Genomic DNA, 27162 nt, shown 5'->3' with positions numbered 1-27162 from the left:
TTCAGCTTGTTCTCATACAATTGCTTTTCTCTCTTTCCCCATACAGTTTCCTGGTTTACAGTCCAAGGCTAGAATTTGGAGGGGATATGAATTAGAAATGAATAAGAATTTATTTGTTTGGTGCTGATGTACTCTGTTATTTGTGCTTCCCAGGATTTAGGGGTGTTCTAAAGCAACATGTTTTTTGTGTGAGATATTTTGGAAAATAATCAAATATATTGATTTCTCCCATTATTTCAGAGATGATACATATTTTCTGGATTGTCATGTATGGTTTTTGTTCAGTTCCCAGACATCTGTCTTTACTTATATTTGTCCAAAATAAGTCCAGCCTTGTTCACTACCAACTGTTTTTTTTTTTTTTTATCTATTATCTGAAAACAATGCTTTGACTTACCACTGGTGAAATTATAATCTTCTCTGATTTCTACATCTTTATCCAGAATGTCAGATATGTAACCTTTTGCCTTTAGAATTTTCCACGCTATAGTGCCCACCAGCCTCAGTTTCTCCCATAGCCTATATATAGCACAGGTCATTCTCTAGAAGTGGTTCCTCCAGTGACTCTTAGTGAACTTGAGAGAATTAGATCCCTCTTCTCTTATATGAGGGATGAAGGGAAAGTGCCACAATATTGGTATAAATGCCTCTGAAAAGAAAAGTCTCTCTGCTAGTTTTTTTCAGTGTGAAACCTCTTCTATCTTCTTATAGAGGATGAGAAGCCAAAAATCCCTAAATAGACTGACTCACTAGTATCACAAGTACTATCTGCAGGCAATGCCTACTCATCTCTCTGGACTATGGGGAGGGTTATGGGGCTATGTAACTTCTCACTTACATGTTGTTCTGGCCTTTCCTCATCTCTCCCCAAATTAAGATGAGACTGTTCACTTTTAGTATATTATTAAGAAGATAATAAATGTACAAAGCTTGCATAGAGTGAAAATAAAACTAAATGTTTATTAAGAGAACTGTCCATAGTCTTTGATCTGTCTCTAATGAACTCAGTGACTTTGGAGAAGTTACTCAGCCTCTTTAAGGTTCAGCTTACTCATCTGTAAGAAGGAAATGCCAGATCTACCTTATTGAATATCAATATCTGACAGATAGTTGGTTCACAGTAAGGTAGCTATGTGCTGCTGTGCCTTGCATTTTGGAGCATCACTGGCATAATGACCCTTGAGTTTATTGAAATTAGTCAACCATATCATTAAGTGTCAAGTTATGTACCTGCCCTTTGATTTGTTTGATGTAGATTTAAAAGGGCAGAGAAATATGTCTTTTGCTAAAAACAGGTAAAACTACTAGTTTTTTGGAATACATACTTATCTATATTATACATTTTTAAAGATCATAACATAAAATACATAATTTCTGAGATTCAAGGTGCTTGTACTAGTTGTTTATCCTGCCATATCTCTATGGAAAAGATGACCTTGTCAGATGAACTTCCTATTGTGGTTTCCTCAGATGCCTCTTATCTATTCCAGATTGAAAAGCTGTTTAGGTGTCTGGCCCAAACTTTATAGCCTAAGGCAGCTGAATAACTCCACCTGTCTCATTTGTCACCAGTTCAGAAACCTAGTCCTAAGCACATTCGTGACTGACATTCCAGCACTACTTTATGAGTGGACATGTGACCCATAACAAGCCATTAAACTGGCAGAGGGTACTTTTGATGGCTGGAGGAGGCATTTGCCACTTCTTATGTAGCATCAAAGTGGTGGCAGGTGCTACCATGATACAACTAGAAGGAAGTGGCCTTATTATAAAGCTGAACCATAAAGAGGCAAGGTGTTTCTTGAGTACTATGAACTACCTTTCCTTTGGACTTCCAGAATTGTGAACCAGTAAAATATTTTGCCTTTAATCATCATATAATAAGCAAAAAGAATACTATCTGGAAGAATGTATTTCTTTTATTATGTTACTCTTAATCCTGCTTAGACATATAAATTCTTTAAAAGAAAGGGGGTTTATTTATTGAAATGAATTAATTTATTGAAAAATACCATTACATATGTTCCATTTTAAGCTTTTCCTTTTAAATGGTATTGATTTTAAGAGAATGTTTTAAATATCTATATCTATATATATATATAGAGAGAGAGAGAGAGAGAGAGAGAGTGTGTGTTTTATATACATAATGTGAAAAGGTTCCAAGAATTATAACATGCTTTTATAGTCATATTGTGTGATATTTTTGTATCTGTTATACATATGCATATTTTAAGAAATTGCTGTTGGAATTATCCTATTATTATATGAGCTATTATTCCAAGTCACCCACATGAACCTTTATTCTTCACTAATGTTTTTATCATGATACCATTTATTGCACTTAGTAATCTCATAACCTTCACTTGCCTCTAATGCAACTTTATCATATTGTAAATTCTAATTTCAACTTTCTTTTACTGACAAAGTAAATATTATCAAAATTATTTAACTCTTCTTTGAATATTTAATTCTATAGGTATGTATATAAATTATAAATATAAGAAGAAAATATATATTTTAAATATGTATGCACCCATATATAATCTAAAGTAAGACAGACAAGACAATTGAACAACAGCAAAAACCATTATTAAACATTTTAAGTGAAACTGAACATAAATGTAGCAGGTTATGTTTGAAGATAGTATGTTAAGTAAAATAAGCCAGTTGCAGAAGAACAAAACTGTATGGTTAAACGTATATAAGGTGTTTAAAATAGTCAAACACACAGAAGCAAAGAAAATAAATAAGGCAGAGGGGAAAAGTCTGGCTTTTTTTTTTTAAATTATTAATACTGGATAATATCATTATTATGAAGAATATAGAGAAATAAAACCAATGGTCAGATCAAAACAAATCCTAGACTGTACAACCGAGACTACCAGCAGGGGAGGGAGCACTGGACTCCAGTGGAGCTGTGGGTGCCTGGCACAGGGTATTAAGATAACAGACATCTGATGTGCTATACAGCCTTGTGCCATATTGTATACTGAGTCTGTTTATAGGAAATCTCTCACGTTAAATATTCTTGCAACAATACAAGAAAAACAACAACAAAAAATCTAATGATGACTTCCAGTTACAAAGAATATTTATTTTAAGTACCTTAGGTAAATGATTTCAAAACGTTGAAAGGCATACCTATTCTGACATTTAGCAAGATTAAATTAGCTTTGTAAATTGGAGCATATGTCTTTTTCTTGAGAGCAAACTAAAAACCATTATAGCAGAGTAAGACATTTATATTTCATTATCAATTAGCTAGCACCTTTAGCTGAAATATATCCTAATATGCTATGTTAAAGAGTATAGTACTTTGCATTTGAACATAAAAATAATGTTCATGAGCTCATATGAATTTACAATTGAAAGTTTAGGAAAATATTAAATTGAAGTATGTTTTTGGCAACAAAATGGCTAGTGCACTTTTTTCTTTTAGCGTTAATATAATAAGCATACTTACATTTTAGAACATTTAAAAATTACATTTTCTATTGCTGAGACTAGATATAACCCAAATAAATGTGATTAATATGTTTAAAATTGAAATCATATTTTCAGGATTATATTGTTTTAATATACAATATAACATATAATAAGCTAGACTTAGAATTTATTCTACATGGCAATTACTTGTATCTGTACTTAGAATTCTATTCACCCTCCTTATATCAGTTCTTATTTCATTTTACCTCCAATGTTCAAATAAAAGCCTCATTCATTTTTCCTACTCTTTCAGTTTTTTTTTTCCACATTTCAGAAATCAGTTGCTAGCTTTCAAACATGCTTAAGATTTTTTATTGGATTATTGGATTATTTTTTCCCTCATTTTGTCAGATTTTGTTTTTGTTTTATAACATTGTTACTTTTTTATTAATTGTACTGATGTGAAAAGACACTAGGAAAGTTTGCTCTGGTGTTTTGCCCTTCTCTATTTCTTAGTGAACAGTAGTTTAGTACTAGTGATGAAGTTGTTAACAGTAGATATGATGTTTTAATGAGCAGTTATGTGTCAGGTATATTGTGTTTAGTCACACTCTCATTTATATTTTATGTCATTTTAATAAGGTATCTAGAGTTAATATTCAAATTTTACTTTTGAAAAAAAGACTTAATGATGTTACTATCCCTCCCAGGCAACATTGCTATATTATGAGGTAGGAATAACATAAGAAAATAAACTATGTAGTTTTGGAGCCCAAAGATTTTAGCATATATAGGTAGTCTTCTGAATAAAAAAAATTGCAATTATATGTATAGATTTTTTAAAATAAGATTTATTTATTTATGCATTCAGAACTGGGGTACAGGCCAGAGATGCAGTGGTGGTGAGAGGCTTCACCAGAGACAGAGTGGGGAGCAGAACAGACCAACTAACGAAGTACACTGCTGAGGGGAGCAGTGGGCGGGTCAGGAGAGGTCTGCCAAACCATGTGGATCACCTCCAGGGCAGGGATCAGACTCATGCTGAAGTGGCTTTAGCTTCTTAGTGCAGTGCTTTAACCTGCTGTGCCAACAGGGAGGGCCCAGATTATTGTTTTATTTGACATTACTTATTTGATATTTATTTCCCTTTTTAGTTATTTTTCATTATCTTATACTTGAATGCTGCTCCAGAAAGGAGTCATAATATCTTCCTCTTTTATGGACCCTGTACAATTTGTGAATATGGGAGATTAGATACAAATAAAACTCTTCCAACTGAAAATGGGATTCTTATTGGCCTTTCACAAATGACAAAGCTTCTTAGTAATCTTTTATTTAAGGATAATGACTTCACACATGCCTGGAAGTATATAATCTTAATAATGGAAATTAAAAGTCATTTTTAAGTTAAATGGTGCTTTTATTGGTGGTGGGTTACTTTAAAAACATTAATATCGACTTTAGCTCTATACATATCAAATCAATAATTGGGGAAGAGCAGTCAAAGACAAGCAACTTGATACAGTAAACCAAAAACAAACAAAAATAAGACAAACAATAAAAAAATCTTTCAAAAGATCTAGACAAAAATTGTGAAGCATGCAGCTTTGTACAGGCAATATCTTCACTGCCTGTTTGACTTTGAACTTACTTACTTTTATTTTCTGTATTATATGAGGTGAGTGAGTATTGACAGGTGTGTGGGAAGGGGCAGAAAATGGACTGGTGACCAAATAATCCCCAGTGCAATTTTTCTTTCATTCCAGAGAAACCTGTTGCAGCTGACATGGTATTTGTAATGCAGGATTGTTTTGAGATACTTGCTATTTGGTGGTTCGAGTGTGGACTCTGAAAGGGAAAGAGGGCCAAAAGTGAAAAGAAAAAATTTCACCTTCTTAAATTATATTGTTTAGGGGTTGATTACTATTTATTTTTCAAGATCTCTGTGTTAAGAAACAGGCAGACATTTTTGTGAGTTGTCCCTTATTACATTTAGGATTTATTGAAAATACAATAAGTCTATTGGGAAAAAAAATCAAAAATCATTTTTACCTTTTGTTCAGTATTGTCCATGATCTATTGTTTTCTTCTTCAATTCACACAAAAAAATGCATTAGGGTACCCTATGGAACTTTTATTTTCTTTCATGGTAGACAAGTTGTCTACTTTGTCTTCATGACACCTCAGAGACATAAGACACATCCTTATTTTCTGGTCAGTGTTGGTTTAATAAGAAGATTCTGGTGATGATGTTGTCAGTATCCCTCTTTGGTAGCGTACAGGCTTTTATGAAACGTAAAGAGCTGTACCTCATTATGGACAATCTGCCCATTAGTCTCATTTATTGGGTAAACTTTCAGGGTCAGCTGTCACTAATAGCACCAGCAGACAAAGTTAGTTTGTATTGTTTATTTTTGAGTAAAACAAATAAAAGAGCTATACCTACCTCTTGGAGAGTTCAACTAACAACTTAGGAAAAAATAATAATCCTGAGGAAAATAAAATACTGAATATAATCACTCAGCAAAAAAGTCTTACAGTAGCCAAAATCTCAGAAATAGATCATCTTAATGAACTCAAAGACTCTCAAAGAAGTAAAATCACCTCTGGTTTTTCTTTTAAGTAACCAAACTACCTTTCAAAAAATTTATCCAAAAAAGATTCCAACTAGAAATAAAACAAATTGAATGATTTCTCATCTCTTTTAATAAAACAAGAGTGAAATATATTGCATTGCTGTTATGTTTCTAAATTCTTTATCAGATTTTCATTGAAACTAAATTGAGATCTTTTTCTAGACTTCTTACTTTCTCTCACAATTCTTCATCATTAGGAGGATCCATCAAGACAGGAGCAGAAGATTGGGAAAGTTTCCAAATTTTATAGCAGTCTTCTATCTTGAAGCCAAAACATTTTATGAGTCTCTTGGTTCTAATGTTCTTAACTCAGTTGAATGTCTGAGCATTTTAGACGAGAGACATTTTTATCACTTTGACAAAAATGGCAACTTTAATTTTAATGACTCCATCAAAAATTGATCAAGTATGTTGTTTTTGTGAGGCCTTTTAAAAATGAACTTAGTAACCAACAATTTTAAAGAGCCATCTATTTTTGGCTTTAAAACTCCTCTTTAGATTACTGCTTGAATTAACTATTTATTCACATATAGCATCTTAAGAAAATGAATCTGAACTGCAGGAAGAATTGTAGAACGAATGTTTCAATGAGTAAACCCTCACAACCAATCATTTACCAAATTAATCAAAATTTGTATTCCCTAGACTAATTTTGTTTACAATAATTGTTTCCTTTAGTCTATGAAGGAATATTACTTTCAGTGCACACATTTTTGTAATGTCCAAGTGTTCTAACTCTTTTAGATAATACTTGAACAACTCATAATATCTTTATTTTATGTTTCATTACTATTTTTTAAAGATTTATTTATGCATACAAGAACTGGGGTACAGGCCAGTTGTGTGGGGGTGAGAGAATTCACCAGAGAGAAAAGTAGGGAACAGAACAGGCAAAACTATTGAAGTACACTGTTGAGGGGAGCAACAGGTAGATCAGGAGAGGATTGCTGCACTATGTGGGTCTCCTCGCTGGCCAGGAATTGAACTCATGCTGCAGTCGCTGTGGAGAGCTTCATAGTGCTGTGCTTTAACCCATTGTGCCACCAGGGAGGGCCCTATTTTATAATGTTTAAATTGAAGGAACATCGATATATAATATTGGTTTATAAATTTGGTGTATGATACTGCATAATATGATAATGTATACTAATGATTCAGAGATATGGGATCACATCTCTTCACAGGTATGTCACCATAACACATCCTTCTTGATATCTTAATATTTCTATGCAAGAAAAATTTTAGATTGAAATTATAAAAACAATTTTCACATCCACATTTTTTAATGAAAAGTTTTGAAGTTGGGCCCTCCCTGGTGGTGCAATGGTTTAGGACGCAGCACTACAAGCTGGTGACAACCGCTTCAGTGCAAGTTCGATCCTGCCCCAGAGGTGACCCACATGGCACAGAAGACCTCTCCTGACCCACCTGCTGCTCCCTTCAACAGTGTACTTAGTCAGTCTAGCATCCTGCTCCATGTGGATTGCCTCCAGTGCTGGGATAGAACTCATGCTAAAGTGGCTTTAGCTTCTTAGTGCTGTGCTTTAACCCGCTGCACCATCAGGGAGGGCCCACAATAATTATTTTTTTTAAATAAATCTGAAAATGGGTATTTAAGTTGATAATATTTATGGTTATATCTATATATCTATCTCTACATAAACCATGGAAATTAATAGACTGTTTATAAACAAAACCCACAACCTATTATTTATATTATAAGATGCCTAAATTATGAGTGACTCACCATAGTCAGTAGTTAGGAAATGTTTACTAAAATAAATGAAGTTTGAATGTAGATTTAAGCGGTAAGAATATAATTCAATACAAGTAGTATTATGTGATTTTTTTTCAAACACCAACATTCTAATTGATTTTTATTTTAACACATGCTTTGTAATTTTCATTTTTTATAACTATGCATTGTTCTATTCAAATGGTTTCTAATATTCTTTTCCAGTTGTTTAACTGTCAATAAGTATGCATGTTGTGAATATCTTTTTATGTCTAATTTTATAAAAGTAAGCTCTAATATTTGCATTATTTGACAAAAGTGATAAGAATATTTTTATAATAAATAATTTAAAGTTTCTCTTTCTTTCACTGATAGTAATTTCTTATTTATATTTTTGTATGTTAATTCAAACCATCTGGTTAGTAAATGGGCAGTGTTTAAGTGCTCTGTACAAAATGGCCATTTGGTATCAAGTTGTGTATTTTCAGAAATAAATTGTGGATTTATATAGCCCAACTATTTTTACAAACAAAATGATTGGTAAAGCATTTTGCTGAAGAAAATAACAAAAAATGTATGGATTGAGTCATGACTAAAGATCTCAGTCTATATGCTCTACAGATCCTTGTCATTCTGTTTTCTAAAATTTATTTTTTTTTCTAAAAGACATATTTTTAGTTTATATAATCTCAGGAGGTTACTTTTTCTAATACGCATCAGCTAGTTTTTAAAGTGCTTGCCAACGCTGAACATTTTTCTTAAACTTGCCAGATTTGATACTTTCTTTTCAAAGGTAAGTTACCCCTACTGACCACATCTATATTTTAGTCTTTTGTGTTAACTCTTCACCTACATGATCTCATTTAATTTTCATGTAAAATATACACAAGGAGATTATGGAAGGTTAGATACCCATTGTCATAAATTTGGAAGATAGAGTTAGTTAAGCAAAGGAACGGGATGAGGATACTCCATACCGAAGATGCAGTCTTCGGTATATACCCACATACCCACAGCATGAGTTGGTTTGAGGGTAGATAAATATAACTCAAGATGTTAAAGCTGCCTTTGACAACATGGTATCGTATGCATGCAGCTTAGGGTGTGAAACATAGTGAAAGTCCTTTTAGGACTGGCGTGCCATACACAATTTTATATGTGGCACACAATTTGATTTGCATTTTATAGTGAAACCACCACTTTGGTGACAAAGCGAAGATATGGAGGAATGTTGTTTTGTAAGAAGGTGGGAACACAGACCACATTTATGAAGTGTCATATTAATATTGTATGAAAAATATAGTTGTACAGGCAGACACTGAGAAAATTCAACTCCATACAATAAAAAGTGAGTGGAGAGATATATCTGGAGTCTGTGGCCATGGCAGGAGCCAGATAAGCAACCCTGTGGTTGTGTGCCTGCGTTTTACTGTTGTACCTGCTGTAGGAGAGCTGAGTGTTGGGGAGGAGAGGCACAATCTTCACTGAGGGGAGATACGTGCAGATGCTGAAGTATGCCACTGAAAACAAAAATATTCTGGAAAGTACTCCTGCTACCCTTCTCTCTAGTGGCTGTGCTGACCTTGTGAAGCATTCTGACTGCAGATTGCAGAGATTTGGGTCTGGAATCCCAGAGCGGACTTGATCAGCCTTCCCCACACCAGTTTTCACTGGTACCTAGATCCCTCCTGAATCACCCTTGATTCAGGAGATAATGATCAGTTTTTTCTCCCTAAAATACAAGGTTTGGCAACCCAAAAATGCCAATTATCTAAAATGATTTAAAAAAAAAATAGGAAAGCTATAAGAAAAACAAACAAAAAAAAACAGGGTCATTTGCTTTAAAGCAGAAGTTCTGGAGGTTCTGAGATAAAAAAAAGAATGCTGCAAAATGGGCAGCAGATGGAAAGATATTTGAGTTCTTGAGGGAATATATGACGACAAGGAGGGAGTAACTTTCAAGAAAACGACATCAGGGTTTTGGACTTCAATGAGTTCAAAATTGCCATGATGAGATGACACATAGAAATCATACACAAACACAAACACAAACACACACACACATAGTGGAATGCTACCCAAGTATAAAAAGCGATAAACTCTGGCCATTTATAACATCTGTGGTACTTGATGGAATACTGTTAAGCAAAATATGTCCAAAGGAATAAAAGGCAAATGTTGGATGGCTTCACTTATATGTGGAATAGAGAAACAATATAAAGGATAATGCAAAACTAAACCAACTAGTAAACACTAGAAATCTGCCTAGAGATTTGTGATAACCGAAAGTGAAGGGGAGAAGAAAATAAAGTGGATAAGATGTAGAGTGGACTCTGGCAGGGGACTGTGGGCGCCTTGGTGGTAAATGTGCTATGGAAGATACACAGGCTGATTCCCAAACTGTATATCATATGCAATGATTTTACAGAATTAAAAAAAAATTCTAGGGTGGTGAATTATAGTAAAAAATGTGAGGAAGCAAACTAGGATATTAGTACATTGAATCAAGAAAACTTCATTGAATATATAAGTTTTTATTCTAATGTTGAGTGTCCATTGCCATTAAATTGATATAATCAACTGAGTGGAAAATCAGTGCATATCTTAAGTAATCTCAAAAATGATATAATGAAATAATAGCAATAGGAATCCTTGCACATTTTGAAACTCTTTCATTGTTATATTAAATATATATTTGTGGTTCAGCTTATCCATTTCTGATATGCTGAGATAAAGTAAGCATATATTGTCCTTTGCTCCAAAGTAAATTTGAAGCAATGTGTATAATGATTTACCAACTTTGCACCTATGATTAAATTTCTTACTGTTTCATTCTTTTAATGCTATAAATTGTGTTCTTGGCATGACTTTCTTAAAATTTGTTGTGTCACAGTAACTTTTTTTATAATCTGAGATACAGAGTTGAGTGGAAAGAGACTTTATAATACTTCAGAGATCCTATCATTTGTTATCTTACCTGCTACCAAATAATGACATGGCCTTTTACAGGTGACTTCTTATATGTGAATCTTGTACTAAGACCAAATTAAAGTGAGACCTGCATTGTAAAGCAGTTTTTAAAGGGTATACTAAATGATGTCTATGAAAATGTTTTGAAATTTGTACTGCACACAAGTAAAATATTAAAATGGTCTTTTCTATTTTGAGCACAGATATACCTATGAACACCCATTTGGCTAGTGCATCCAATCAGTCAAATTGGGCTCTTCTTCAGATAATTAAAATTCATAGCACAAATAGCACTTATAGTAAAATTCTATGTACAAACTTCTCAAGTTGTAAAGGAAGCTACATGTCCCTTGGTTGAACATCAACATTACAAATGTGAATGTTTTGACATAGGCAAACAAACAAACAAACAAATGCTACTTTCAAGGGAACCATAATAATGCAGGGCTATTCAAATAGCATGATCTTAATGTAGCAGTAATAGCCTCATACAACTGTTGTTTATTCTAAATCATGTTTTCTGCCACTAATACTCATTCCCCTACTCCTTACAATCGATATTTGAAGATATAATTTCTGTATCTTTTCTCATGCCCTAGATAAAAGTTTCAAATACTTTTCAATTGCACTGTTTGCAATTTGCGAGACTTTCTTTTGAGTGTCAGTCTCCAGGCGTATTTCACCTGAATTGAGATTGAAATATACTGTTCCAGGTGTTGTTCAATAAATATCAAATAATTAACTGCAGCCATTAAACTGGTTTCATATGTTCCTTTTCTATTGATGAATGCTAACTTTGTAGCCCTAAATTGTTAGGCTCATAGAGACAATAACTTAGGTGTTTTTTATATGAACTGCCTTTAAAGACATATCTTTCACCTTGTAGTTAAGTAGTTTAGCTTCTGAATCCAAGCATCTTTACCTTTGACTCTCTTATATTTCATTTTGACAATCTTGGCCCATCCTTCAAACCTATGGAGACACTTTTAAATCCCATTTTTGTGTCAGTCACAAATCCACAGATTTAATAAGCACTGTTTCTCATGTCCTCTTGCAAGTCAGTGTTAAACTGCTGAACAAGAAAAGACCAAGGACAGCAAGGTTACTGTCTAATGAAATAATGTGTCTCAAAGTGTTTTACAAACACTATTTTATATTCATCTTTTGGTCTGTGTCCTTCTGTCTGTCTTTTGTATAAGCCATTTTATAACCTGACCTTATGTTGAATTCCTTCTCTACAAAATTCATGGTTCCTTCAATTTTATTTTCAACGATTCCTTGCCATTAAAATCATTTTAATTGCATCAGGAGTATACTTATCATTTGAGTTGTCTTTCAAAAAATTTCAAGTAACAACTTTTAGGAGTCGTTTAGCATATGCTTTTCTTTTAATTGTGGTTAAAAACTTTAAGTAGTATTTTTTTTTTTTTTAATCTGCTGTATGTAGCTGAAGATGCTTGATTCTGCAGGACATACAGTTACCCATCGTTTGGTCCTGGGCTTGACAGTGCTTGTAGGTAAATAAGAGAATGAAGGCATACAGTGTCTCTTTAGTGGTGCCTTTTAAGTGTGATTCTTCTCATTTCCATGCTGTAAATTCTTTCCAATAGTGCCCTCTTCTACAAAGAAACAATCCGTGTACTTCCCTATATTTTCCACACCTGATTTATGATTACATTAGTTTCGATTCTCAATCTACATATGGCCTGTGGTTTGTCCTTGGTTTGCTTCAAAATCTTCTTTTAATCCATTGTGAATCTGCATTGCAATTTTTTAGCAGTTTCCAGGTGTATAGCCTCATGTCCTTCTCAGTGGCTTTAGTGTAGTGTATAAACAGTCTAGTGTTGTTAAGGTGTCCACTGTAAGTACACTTGAGAGGTGATATAAATCAAGATCTTTAAAATATTCTAAACCTACTTACATAGTATTTTAAAACACAATTATGTGTATATGCATATTATAAATATCAACATATATGCAGATATTAATTACTAATATACTCTATAACTATACTGTATAGTTTGAAATTCTAGATGTCTTGAAAAATTCTTATGCTTAGGGGATATATAGTATTATGGCATCTTGCTGAAACCAATTTTTTTTTTTTCATCTGCAAGAGATAAGATGGAGAAAAGTGAGGAAGGATGGAATAGACTGAGAGGTTGAGAGACAGTAGATATTGAAGAAGGAGAGGGCAAGGCAGGGAGGCAGGGAGAAAACACAGAAGCAAAGGTGGGAGGGAAGGTAAGAGAGAACAGGCAGATAAAAAGGGCTTAAAAAATGATGCCTCACTGATCAAAATGATCAGAGATGAAATGGAGATAAAACAGCTAAGAAGACACTAAGCCGGAGGCTCACTGTTACCTAATAATCAGTTGTGCTGATGTTCACAGAAAACCACCATGTACACTGTGCTGTATACACTAGAATCAAACACTTGAAGTCTAATCCTGATTTGAAATTTAGCTGGCACTCTGAAGGAATGGAAAGAGATTAAAAAAAAAAAAATGGTAGCAATAGGATGAAGCCAGCTTGATATACATATATTTTTGATGTATATAAAATGTGAAGCTTCCCCCCCCCCCCAAAGTCGTACAAGGTGGGCACTTGCAGAACTCACAAGCAGGTGAGGGCTTCCCTATAAACTGCAAACATAATGCACCATTTTATGTGTGATGATCACTTTCGAGGTGAGAGTCAAAAGCTTTAAGTGAACTATGCAGAGTCAAAGACAAAGGGAGAAAAACAGGACATCTTTAGAGGGAGAGAGGCTTGAGGTATATCTAAAATCTAAAATAACAGGGCAGGTTAAACAAGAAAGCAGTGAGAGAAGAAAGAAGGTAGAACTGTGTATAAATCCAGTAAGTTAAACTGTATCTTTAAGAACTTACTGATAGCCAATTTTAAATGAAAAAGATACTGCCACCATGACGAGATGACATGCAGAATCTCACAGTATTTGTTGACTTTTGCTATGAGTAAGGCTAACTTAGAGTAACATAATGTGTAGTTTTTCCTCTTTGTTGATGGAACAGAGCAGCACTGACATACTGTCAGAGCAGAACATGAGATAGTACAGGAAGAAATAAAGGACAGTTTTCTATTTTCACCAAGGACTGAAGATGTATCACTTGAAGTTTTCATTTGTAAGAAATGTTTCAAGGAAACAATGAAATTCATGGAAATTTCAAGAAAACTTTAACAGTGGAAATATATCTTGAGAAGGATTTATATATAGAACTACTCTTTGTTGTTTTTTTGGATTTTTTTTGTAACTTGCTATCTAAGAAAATATTAGTTATGCAAGGATAATGCTAGAATCTTCATTGAATCTTATTTTACATTTATTTATTGTAGTATATGGCAATGTTGCAACCACAATCTAGTAAATAGAATTGCTAAAATTAGAATCAAACCATGATAAAGCATTTTATTCATTCACTAAATCAGTTATTAATTTAGTAGATGTTTCTTTATGATAAACTATTATTATTTTAAATTATCATTGTGTAATTCAGTGACTGAGATAGATCCTTAAAACAATGCAAAGCCATCACCATTTCAGTCCATCCTCTGTCCTTCACCAAAGAGTCCTTCACCTTGGGCTATATTTTTATTGAAATATAGCATCACTTAAAGTTATTTTCCTGAGCTGTTAACAGGAAATTACAAATGCAGTAATAAAAATTTTAGGTCACCAAGATTTATGTTTTACTTAACTACTGAATTCTTACTACTAGAAGAAAGAAATGATTACTTGTTCTCCTTTACAATATGATGTTTACTTTAAGAAATGAATGCTCTAGTGATGCATTAATTTATTTACCACACCATCCTAGACATAAATTGTTATTTCTAAGTATTTTCCTCCCAGTAGCATGATTGTATTTCCATGTCAATCAGTGCCTCTGATTATTTAAATGAAGTTTACCAGTACTGGTGATGAAGTAAGTATATTTTAGTAATAGTATTATATGAATCCCACTGAATATTTATGCAATTAAAAATCACTAATCTGAAATGATTTCCAAGTTTTATTCTATATTTCTGGTTCAGATATGTTCTAGTTATTTGAATAAAATAGAATTTCTTAGGTCTTCACTTTTAGAATAGTCCATTAAGGATTATGGCTATCTCGTGCCAAATTGTGCATTATTATTTAACTATTTAATAAGAGATTGAACCAATTGCAGTGAAGTTATATGAATCATTTATTCATATACTTTAAAACAACTGCTTATTTTGCATCACATAGATCAAACATCTAGATTATAAGATGTTTAATTTTTAATTATTTTCAATACCAGTTATATACAACTAACAACTAATTTAGAACACCTCTCATATCACTTATTTTGTACTATTCAGATGGAGAAAGATGGGGATGATACCATTTGGTGAGTTCTTAAGTGTTCAAACACTGGATATTTCAACTTAAGAAGAAATTGCACACCTCTAAGTGTATGTTACCACACAAACTTCACCACTGTTCACCAATAACCATCTACTATTCCCTACCCTATTTGATCCCCATCTTTCAACCTCTCCCTGGGTAGCTTCAGTTTTACAGTAAGATGTGAAGGGTTGTTTTGGTTAAGCTTTGTTTTTCTTGCTTTGTTTTCTTTTATCCAGAGATGAGTATAAACAGCCACTATTTTTTCTTTCTGGCTTATTTTGCTTAGCAATTATTTCCCTCACATTCTTTGCATGTTGTTGCAATGGAAAAATTTAATCTTTCCTTTTCTAGCTGAGTAGTAACCCCTTGTGTGTAGGTACTATAATTTAATCCAGCCCTCTGTCCTTGAGCACTAATGTTATCTCTGTAACTTGACTATTAGAACCAGAATGCATATGCATAGAGAGAACATATATCCTTTCAAATTAGTGCTTCTGTATTCTTTGCAGGAGATTTCTAGGGGTGGGGTTCTAAGTCACTTGGTAGATATATTTCTAATATTTTAAGAATCTTCCATACTTTTAGTTATATAATTATTCTATATATTTTTACACAGTCTAGTTCAGCCTACATTCCTATCAATAATGCATGAGACCTCCTTTTTCTCCACATCTCCACCAACACTATCTTTTGGTATTTTTACTATGGAACAATATCTCATTATGGTTTTGATTTGCATTTCTTGATAATAAATGATGATGGACACTTTTGAAGTACCTGTTTGGTCTTCTTTGGAGAAGTATTTGTTTAGCTCTTTTGTACATTTTTTCCCCCATTAGATTATTTGTTTTTTGTTGTTGAATTGTATGAGTTTTTATAAATTTCTATAAACCTTAAATTTCTGTAAACCTTAGACCCTTATGAGGATTAATGCTGCATCAATATTTTCTCCCATTTTAGTGGAATATCTTTCTGTTTTAGTGATAGTTTTTTTTTTTGCTGTGCAGAAACTTTTGAATTTGCTGTAGCCCCATTTGTTTATTTTGGCTTTGGTTTCCTTTACCATTGATTCATTTGTTAAATCCCCAAAGACTATCTTTGAAGTCAGCATCAGAGAATTTTACCTGTATATTATTTATGCATTTTATGATTTAAGATTTTACATCCATATTTTTGATACATTTTAAGTTTCTTTTGTGTTAAATGTGAGGTAGTGGTCTAATCTCAATCTTTTGCTGTCCAATTTTCCCAATATTAATAGGTTGAATAGACTTGTATTTCTCAATTATATGCTTGTGGTTCCTTTGTCATAAATTATCTATATAAATATATGCTTATTTCAGAGTTCTCAATTCCATTGCTTCATGCGTCTTTTATTACAATGTTATACTGTTTTGATTACTATTATTTTAAAGTATAATTTGAAGTTTGATTGTATAACACAACATATTTCTTTTTTTTTGGTCAGGATTGTTTTGGCTATTAGTGTCTTTTATGGTTCCATAAAAATTTTAGTAATGCGTCCTATAGTTCTTTAAATAATAACATTGGGATTTTGATAGAAATTGCCTTGATATGTATATTGCTTTGGATATAATGGCCATTTTAACAATGTTAATTCTTCCAATCCATGAGCACAAAATATCTTTCCACTTTTTGTCATCTACTTATTTTAACATATCTAAAATTTCCACTAAAAGTCTTTAACTTCTTTTTACTACATTTATATTTGGTACTTAATTTTAAATGGGATTATTACCTTGATCTATCTTTTTAAGTTTTTTTTTTTTATTGCATATAGAATACAACCGACTTTTAATGGTGATTTTGTAGTTTAGGATTTATTTAATGTTTATAATAGATTTTAGTGAAATGTTGAATGTTTTCTATGTATGTTATATAGTAGTCTGCAAATAGTAGATGGTTTCATATTTCAGTTTGGAATCTTATATCTTTCTCTTGCCTAATTGTTTTGGCAAAGACTTCCATCATTAAGTTAAATAATAATGAGAGTAGATAACCTTGTCTTCCACCTGACCTCCTAGAAAAACCTATTTTTTTTTAAAGATGTATTTATTTATTCATACAGAACTGGGGTACAGGCCAGAGATGCGGAGGGTGAGAGGATTCACCAGAGACAGAGTGGGGAGCAGAACAGGCAGATCGATGAAGTACACTGCTGAGGGGAGCAGCGGGCGGGTCAGGAGAGGTCTGCCTCGCCATGTGGATCTCCTCCAGGGCAGGCGGGAATCGAACTCATGCGGAAGTGGCTTAAGCTTCTTTGTGCTGTGCTTTAACCCGCTGCGCCACCAGGGAGGACCCGAAAAAACTATTTTTTACCAGTAAATATTATGCTAACTAGGGGATTGTGATGAATATTTCTTGTTATACTGAGTTCTATTCCTTTTATCCATCTTTTATCAAAATTTTTTTATTGTTTATAAATGTTGGAACATGTAAAATGCTTTCTCTGCTTCTATCGATATGACCATATAATTTTTACATTGCCTTCTCAAAATATGGTGAATTTTATTTTTTAATTTGTTGATAGGAACAAATTAAATTACCTTGGTATGATAGGAAATATCCTTGCATACATGGATTAACCCTACTTTTTCATGTTGTATGAGTCCAATATTATATTATTGAATTTGGTTTGCTAAGATTTTGTTTGAAGATTTTTACATTTTTATTCACTCTGGATAGTGGCTTCTAGTTTTCCTTTTTCTCTGCTTTGATATCAGGGTAATTTAGCTTTATAATATCTATTTTGAAGTATTTCCTTTTCAATTTTTTGAAGAATTTGAGAAGGGTGGGTATTAGCTTGTCTTTGAAGGTTCGGTATAACTTGTGAAACCATTTGGTTAGGGCTTTTGTGTTTGGAATACTTTTTGTTATTATTTCAATATCTTTGTCTGTTCTAACCTTCTACTTCCTATATTTCTTACTAATCTCTTAGAAGGTTGTCTGATTTTAAAAAGTGTGTCCATTTCTTCTAAGTCTTCTTTTACTTTGCCATGGAGAGATTTTCTGTGGTATATGTTCTAAATTAACGTTTATGTTTTTTAACTTCTGATACTGTTAATTAGAATTTATGTACTTTTTAAAAGTGAAATTAGCCATTAAGCTTGGTTATTTTGTTTGTTTTTCAAAGAGCCAGTTCTTGATTTCACTGATCTTTTGTACTATCTTTATTCTTTCTTTTTAATTTAGTGCCAGTTTATTTTTTTATTATTATTTTTCCTTCTACTGACTTTTGGTTATATTTGGTTCTTTATCTAGTTCCTAAGATTTTTTTTTAATTAGTTGTTTATTTGAGATCCTTCTTGTTTGATATGGAACAGTATTGCTATTAACTTCTCTCTTGGTACTATGTTTGTGCATCTCTACATTCTGATGTTCATGTCTTCATTTTTCTCTAGGTATTATTTTAATTTCTTTTTGGATTTAATTGCTAAAAAAGTTGATGCACTTTTTGTCCTGCATAGATAAATGTAATGTTAGTTGAAAATATTAATGGAAGTAAATAAAAACAAACAATGAGCAAAGGTGGTTGGCATATATTTGATTTATATTTTTGTGTGTGTTTGTATTCTGTGTGTGTGACATATCTGAGTCAATACTAAATAAATTTCAGCATGAATTTAAATTTTAAAATATATATATATATAGCATTGACTGACAGTCATAAAAACTGGGAAGAAGCACTTTCCTTTAATCAGTACATGGATATTTAGCACTTGAATAAATTTAGTATTAATTTAGAAAATGGTTTAACTCTCTTTTTTAAGTAATGTTATAATTATTGGGTAGTTAACCCAAGAGAATATAGTCACCCTTTTAATTTTTTATAAGATCATTGATACTTCTTTATAAATACAGATAACAAAAAACTGTGTCATTTTTGTATCATCTTAAATGTTTGTTATTGCTAACTCTTTAAATTTTATATTACTCCTTCCTTTTGCTTATGTAGATAAAATCATAGTCAAATTACAATGCACATATTCATTTCAAAACCACCTTCTTGTCTATTTCTGAATTGAAATTTTTAGTGGTTGAATACCAGTTAGTGCTCTTACATTAATCTTAAGCTAAAGTTAAATAATGTGATTCATAGGACTACATTTATTATCATTTAGATTCACAAGGGTAAACACATAGAAATATGTAGAAGTCAACATCTCATCACATTATTTAAAATCCAATTGGCATGTCTATATATTTTCTCCATAAATATATTTATTGAAATTATGTTTTTCTTTTGCATAGAAGAACTAGGGTGTAGGCCAGAGGTGCAGGTGGAAAGGATTCACCAAGGAAAGAATGTGGAGCAGAAAAGGTAGATTTACTGAAATACACTGCTAAGGGAAGCAGCAAGTGCAACAGGAAAAAGTCTGCTATTCCATATGGCTGGGGAGCAAACTCAGGCTGTAGCAGTGATAATGCTAAGACCTGACCTATAGTCATCAGGGAGGTCACAATGAAAGATTTTTTTTTCTATTAAAGAAAATACACATTATATGTTATATTATTTTAAGCTTCATCAAGGTAGAACTTAGTAGCTTTTTCAATGCTATTTCCCCAGCATTATGTATCTGGTGCAGAGCAGGTGATGATTAAACATCTCTTGATTCATGCAGTTTTCAAGCATTGACTTGCCAGTTATATTAGATTTGTAAGGAAAAGTAAACTTTTTTTTTGTTTGTTTCTTTATTTTTTTTTTCAATTATGAGATAAGAAAAACTTCTTCCAAAAATGGAAAACAGAATGGTGACCTATTCATTGGAATCAGAGCCTACTACACATTCAACTGGAAAGTGTTACTATGCACATCACTTATATTCTATTTATTGATATTGCTGACATAGATTGAGATTAATCACACCTTTAACATAATATATTTCTCAAATATATCTGATGAACATGTTTTGATATACTCTTTTTGTGCTTGTCTCCTTTGAAGAATCCCTATAACCATTCAGCCAGGTGTTGGGAAGATATGTAGTAGCTGAGCATCTTTACTTCTGACAGCATCCTACGAATCAGCTTTGGAGATGCTTTCACCCTGTCAGCCTTCTGTAGCAGCCAGGCAGAGTGCTGACTCCTTCTCAGCAGTGAGGAACTCTTCAGGCTCCAGAAGTAAGTTGATTAATGCCCATAGTAGTTTTGGGAAAAAAAAAAAAAAAAAACTTTGAGGAGGATAACTAGAAATCTTGCAAATTCATATATAAACTAAAATCAGCATTACTTATCACTGATTAATTCATTTCTTTTTTTTTTTGAGTCGTATCCTTCTAGAGATATGTTTTATGCTGATAATCTATATGGGATTTTCTGATTTTTAAGGGTGTTTGAGTGTTTTTTAAATTTATATTTGCAATTTTGAAGCAAATAGGAAACTCAAATAATAATGATTGTACATTAATGCAAAGATTTGGCATGACCAAGTATTTTATGGAAGTTGCTTTGGTAATGAGTTACTAAACTATAATAAAATCCTTGGTCTTTTGATTCTTGAAAATCCAATGCTCTTTCCATGATTGTCCTCTTCACTGTTATATAGAAGGTAAGGCACAGGTGGTAAAAATGACTAATTTACTGATTTCTTTCTTTTTGACTGACATCTATCCTCTGTCATTGAAAGAGAGCTTATGAAAGTCTATAATATGGTACTGAAAAAATAAAAGGGAAAGCACATGGATGAGGATAAATTGAAATTTAGGGACATGAAGAGTGTGCAAATGCATATCATAATGTACTAGCTGTCAAATAATATAATGTATACTACCAAAGACATATTACCTATTACATTTTATCCTGAACTTTCTAAGTATGGGTCAATCAGATAGATACATCAGTTGCATGATTGATTTAATTGGATTTGATTTGTAAAGGCAATTCTCTGAAAAAGTTTAGACTTTTCTGGATCATAGTTTTGATCTTACTGGTTTGCCTATTTCTAGCTTGTTTGGTTTACATTTGGCATTTTTGTTTCCCAAGGCTTGGTTTATGAATTTCTTGTTCCTAGAGATATATTTGTATTGCAATGATACCACATGGAAAATTACTATAATACAACTTTATAGAGTATGCCATAGATTGTCTATTGGTAAATTGGAACTTAGAAATTTAAATTTCCTTGAAGGAAATGGGTAGAAGATACCTAGTTTTACTTTACAGCATACTGCAATTTCAGCATGATGACAATAGAAATGTCTGTGTCCTTAAAGTGGACATTATTGTTAAGAGTTTGTATTTGAATAATGTTGTTACTGATTACATAAGATTTTAAACAGGTTGTCAACATATTGTCAATAGTATGCGCAAAGTAACAGAGTTCTTTAAAGACACAAACATAACCGTATTTTAAGTTAGATTCAGGTTAACACATTGTATCTGGGACAGCAGCATAAAATGATGAGTCTGAGTATGCTGAAGATAGATTACAAATATTTATTTTAGTGTAGATTTTTTATGTATATTTTATTTACTTGTACTCCTTTTGTATATGACTTTTGTTTATTCATCTTAAGAACAGGTTGTGTTGCTTTAGTCCTTGAACTTTTAATTAAATAAAATAACTTGAGGAAGAATGTCTAGATTTTCCAATGTTTGCTTTTCTAAAAGAAATGGTGGACTCTTTTTAAGCTTGCGATGATTTCACACAGTTTGAAGATTTGGGAATATAAAGTTTGTTTATTAAAGGCAATTCCCTTAAATGAAAACCCTAGAGCTTTTATATATTTACCTTTGTAGGCAACAAATGACTTTTTGTCTTCCATAGATAAAGATGATATTTTCTAAATAAAGCATCTGGCTTTATGGAAACTTTTAGCACAGAAAATATACTTAACAGACACAGATTTCCTGGTATAAATAATTAGACTGAGTGAATTCAAATACATTTTCATTTACTAATGGCTATAATCAAGGCCAGAGGATTTATTTAATTAACCTGGCACGAGAAGGCTAAACAGAAATAATTTATATATTGAAAACGACTCCTCTGAGTTAATGATTAATTCAATTTTTTTAATTACCAGTCCATTAGTCTGCAAAAGTAGAACCTCCTTTCCCCTTTCATTTTTTTTCTTTGGAGTAACATTAGGCTGAAAGTCTTTCATGGAATTAATCACCCTGAAAAAAAGAGAAAGTAAATACATTCCTAATTAGTTCCTCAAATTTCAAAGAGCTCATTGAAAATTCATAGCACATCCATTAATCCCTTTCCAAAAATGAATGGAATACTGGAAACTTTCTTAGAGGAAGTAATGAATGGAGTAGTAAAATAATGAGGGAATGGAATATCCATATCTTAGTATAGGATAGTAGAGGTGGCGTTAGTTATTATGATTACTACTTTTTTCACTGACATTTTCATTTAGCCTTGGCCAATGAAATAGTACTTTTATTCTGTTTCTTCTATCCTTTCTTGCTAAACTAAAAACTTATGACTTTAAACAAAAAGTGGTAATATCCAAACAGGAAGTATTCATGCCTGTGTAAATATATTCATAGGTACATACACATCTAATGGTAATTTGCTAAAGCATATAGCAATAGTAATCACTCTGTAAGGCTAATATGTCTTTTGAATATTAAGGTGCCCTTAATTACATTGAATATATAATAATTAAAATACTTTTATTTTTGAAACACTTTCCCATATGTTTAAATTTTATAAATTATTAATCACGGCAACATTTGATGATAGTGGTTTAACCACCTATCATAATAATTAACTTTCTATGTGTCTTCTATGATGGAAGCATCATGCTACTTTCAAAAAAAAAATATATTTTATCCTTTTACCATCTCTATGAAAGTAGTTTAAAAAGATTGCATAAATCCTCAAATTGACAGATACATTTTTTTAGCTTGATATTTTTAGGTATATATTTACATACTTGAAATCACTTCGAATCCTTGAACTACAAAATAAAGATAGAAAATTAGGGTTATTAATGAGTAAGTAATAGCTAACTATCAATGCTGAAATGGTTACATGAATTAGGTTCTATAATCCTAAAAGACAGCAGGGAGGAAACATGTTATATCATGCAGTACTCATTTTATAAAGAAGGAATAATAAAAACTCTTGAAAGAATTACTTTTATAATGACTCACAAATATATGTATTAAATTATGTATTTATTGCAAATTGATATATCTAATTTCCTAAATATCTTAAATTTATGCTGTAAATTTTTTGGTCAGCTCCTAAAATATACTCTTTATATATTTTTAAATTCAGTATACATCATCATATTTTATAAAAATAGGAATCATCTGATCCTTTTCATTTTGTATATTCTATTACCTCTTCTGGTCCTATTTAATAAATCTATTTTTCTTCATCAGCAGTCTGGTCCCCACTACCATAGTTGCCCCGGGATACTACAGAGACCTCTTAAATTATTATCTCTTCTCCATGGATACACTTATTCAGTCTGTTCTTATAGGTAGTCAAAGAGGGTTTTACAAAAAACCCCAAACAACAACAAAATTACTCTCAGATTAAAGATCTTTAACATGGCTTTCAATGCTATGAATGGTTGAACACTATTCTAAGTGTTCCCAAATCATCTTATGCTGGTACACCACCCCTGTCCTGCATTCTGGTCACAGAGACCCCTGAATTCTTGCCTGTCAGATATTTGCACATGGTTGGTTCTCACTGAATGAGTCACCATTTCCAACACTTTTTTTTCCATATCTCAACACTGAACTCTCAACCTTTCTTTCTACACCACTAGGTCATCTTTTCTTAATATATAGACTCTTACTATCATATAACTTATTCATTATAATTTTATGACTCTTATCAAACTCGAGTCAATTTCCCTGCAGATCATAAGCACTGTGGGGTCATGATCAATTTGCATTTTGTTCAACAGTGCAACACCTCTTTAGGAACTATGAACACAGAGATGGAGTCTCTCTTTCTTCCCTCTCTCATGGTCACTGTCTCTCACTTCCCCTCTCCCTTGTATGCTTGTGTGTGCATGTGCGTGTGTGTGTGTGTGTGTGTGTGTGTGAGTTTTAAGAGAGAAACTCTGAAAGCTGAAGAATAAATTACTGGCATATCAGGGAGAAAATTATAAGGGCTGGAAATGTTGGTATTGGATAATTATTGCTTTAAGCTTTGCCTTCCATTTCTTTCCTTTCCTTTTCTTTTTTTTTTTTTTGCCTTTCTCTAGTAATTTATTGGAATAGTTTTCCTTCAACCCATCATGGCTTTTGCTATAAAGTTCCTGAAACTATGATTTTACCAACAAGAGTCAGGCACCCATATTTCTGGAACTAATACTGCAGGCTATGACTTTACCTGTTCTACTTATTTGAAAATAGTAAATGGTCAGGGGAAAGTAATAACAATAAATAAAAAAAATTGTCAGTGATAAATCAAACTTTCTGCAGGGGAGAAGGAGGGAAAGGGATCAAAACAGGTGGGGATAAAGGTCACAGGGGACTATGGCAGTGGCACATAGGTGCACTGGTGGGGGGGATTTTATGTGGACTACACCTAAGAGGAGAAAGCATGCGTTGTGCAAACATTAATGATAATATAAATTATATATAAATAAATTATATTAATAGAAAAGAAAACAGTAAATGGTAAATATGAATATTCACATACTTAAATGTGAATGTTAAATGAATGCATTGGTTAGAAAAATATTGGAAGCTTCTATTACATACAACATGAGCATTCTTTGCTTTTATTTTCGAAAAGATTCCAAAGAGATCAAATAAAACAGAATTTTTAAGTACCAACTGTAAGTTCTCTTCATTTTGTTTTTATATTTTTCCCATTGTCAAAGCTTTATCCTGCCTTTTTTTCATACTCTCCATGTGCATTTGAGCATTTCTTTTTCCAGTATCATTGGCATCATTTGGCAAGGCTGTTTTCTGATGGTGATGGATTAAGATCCAGTCCTTGCTCTTGTAAAGCAGATACAAATGAATACAACTGGAATTTTTGTCTAAAAATGTAGATCAGTGGGAGTAGTAAGGATCTAACAATGCAGAAATAAGTGCCCTAAGATAAATAATGGTGAAAAACTACAAATAATCATGTGCATACAGTGGAAAAAGGGGTCATTTCCATTGGAGATTATGGAAATATTCCTTCAGACATAGTTCTTATTAGAAATTGAATTTTGGCTCAGAGATAGGTCTGAGCTTTGGTCTATTGTTAATGTACTGATGTATTATTTCATTTATGTAAAAATTCCAGAAGCTAGATATATAATGCACAGTTCTCCCAAAAGCCCTTAAGTACTGACACCAAAACTAAAAATGTCTTAGCTTGCAGTACGTCATGTAGAAAGGCCTATGCTTTCTCTGCCTGCTGTTAGTGTTGGCCTCATGTGTTGCTAATACTATAGTTTTGCTGTCAAGTGTCCTGGGAAGTAGTCTGAATAAATGCCTTGTGTTAGTAGGTAATGATTACTTTACATTTAGTACTGGAGGAGATTGATATCACATGGAGAATACTCCTGACAGCTGACATTAAGATGCATGGTGACAATATTAATTGTAAAATACTGGTGATGAAGCCCACTGGGGGGAAAAAAATCCAATGTGTATGAATTCAACCCAAGTTGTAATCAGTTGCTGTGATGTTGAAGTGACTGCAGTAACCTCCCTCATATCTGTGGGCTGTAGTAGAGGTATTTTAGCATAAGACATTTTAGAATTCTCTAAATAAACTGAGACATTTCTCATCAATATTAAACAGAATGTGGGAAAATTTAAGTCATGAGGTTGTCTTTTAAAGATAACTACTTTTAGAGAAATTCCATGATTTATCATGAGATAAAAGAGGAATCTGTCTCTACTATATTGCTCATTAACTGAAAATATTACTAATGACTCATAATGTGAAGGCAAAACAATGAAATTTACAGTTAGAATGCATGTGCAGATATATGGAAAAATCAGAAACATGATAGACTAAGTGAAAACTAATGATATAAGATAACCTTATGACTTAATTTGAAAAGTGTTAATTAAGGCAATGCACTTAAATACTATGGTTTTCAGGCAAAATTATTTTGTCTTGAATGTTTAAGAATCCAAGCTGTTTTGAAGAATTGTCAACAAGAAGGCATTAAAAACAACAACAAAAAACATCACTGGGAATGCTGACCTGCAGGAGGCAATTTGTGCTTTTGGGCTTACAGGTTAACTCCTAGGTCACGTTTAATTTAGTTTCACGTGGTGACTTCTTCCACTGATTGAATATAGAAAGCAAGGTGGCCTCTGTGATCTTGCATGGTGGTGGTTTGCTTTCATTTGTCTAATTAACCTCATCTTTTAACTCTGGAATATTCATGTTGTAACTGACATGACATAAAACCATATTTCCTCCTGTATTTATAAAATGAAAGAACAGACACAGGGTTTAACAGCTGAGGTGAATCCTTGGTTGCTAAAATGGAAGCAACTTTTTTTTTTTTTCCCCTAAGTTGACTGTTCCTTTTAGTGTCTGGCTATTCGAAATCTATAATAAGAAGCTGGCTTTCTTTGTTGTCTCTTGCATGCTAATATAGATTACTACACGAAATCATGATGCTTTAACATACTCTTCAACATCTGGAAAACAACCAATCTTTTAAGTTGTGCTTACTTATTTATGTCATAAATAGTTTCATACTGGCACATGAGCAGTTTTAGATTTTTTCATATATACTACAATAATGATCCCAGCACAGAAGTAACCCAAACTTGATAACATGCATTTATTATTTATAAAGAAGGTGAAATGTAGAGTAGCACACTTTTTTTAATAATAAAATTATTTACTTAAAGAGATAACTAAAGAGGAAATGGCTGAAAATAAGTTTAGTAATTTTGATATATTTTCAATTGGTGTATAAATGGTGTATATATATATGTGTGTGTGTATATATATATGTATATATATATATATACACACTCCATAATGTGTATATTATATACATTATACACTAATATCATATATATTATTA

General features: G+C 32.4%; 1 protein-coding gene across 7 annotated transcripts in view; it reads left to right on the top strand.

The window, feature by feature from the left end:
* Nucleotides 1–27162, top strand: part of LRFN5 (leucine rich repeat and fibronectin type III domain containing 5) — a 213273-nt gene that overhangs the window by 90808 nt on the left and 95303 nt on the right. For 5 of the 7 annotated variants that reach the window (XM_012724601.1, XM_012724602.1, XM_012724605.1 and 2 more), the window contains one exon: nt 20130–20305. The exons of the other annotated variants lie outside the window; for them this stretch is intronic. The gene's annotated coding sequence lies outside the window, so the exon portion shown is untranslated. The remainder of the gene's footprint in view (nt 1–20129; nt 20306–27162) is intronic. 7 annotated transcript variants of the gene reach the window in all.

The sequence above is a fragment of the Condylura cristata genome, unplaced genomic scaffold (assembly GCF_000260355.1).
Source record: "Condylura cristata isolate star-nosed mole 26May11 unplaced genomic scaffold, ConCri1.0 scaffold00013, whole genome shotgun sequence".
Classification (NCBI taxonomy): Eukaryota; Metazoa; Chordata; class Mammalia; order Eulipotyphla; family Talpidae; genus Condylura; species Condylura cristata.
Note: the sequence above shows the minus strand (reverse complement) of the source record. Positions and strands in the feature narration are given on the sequence as shown.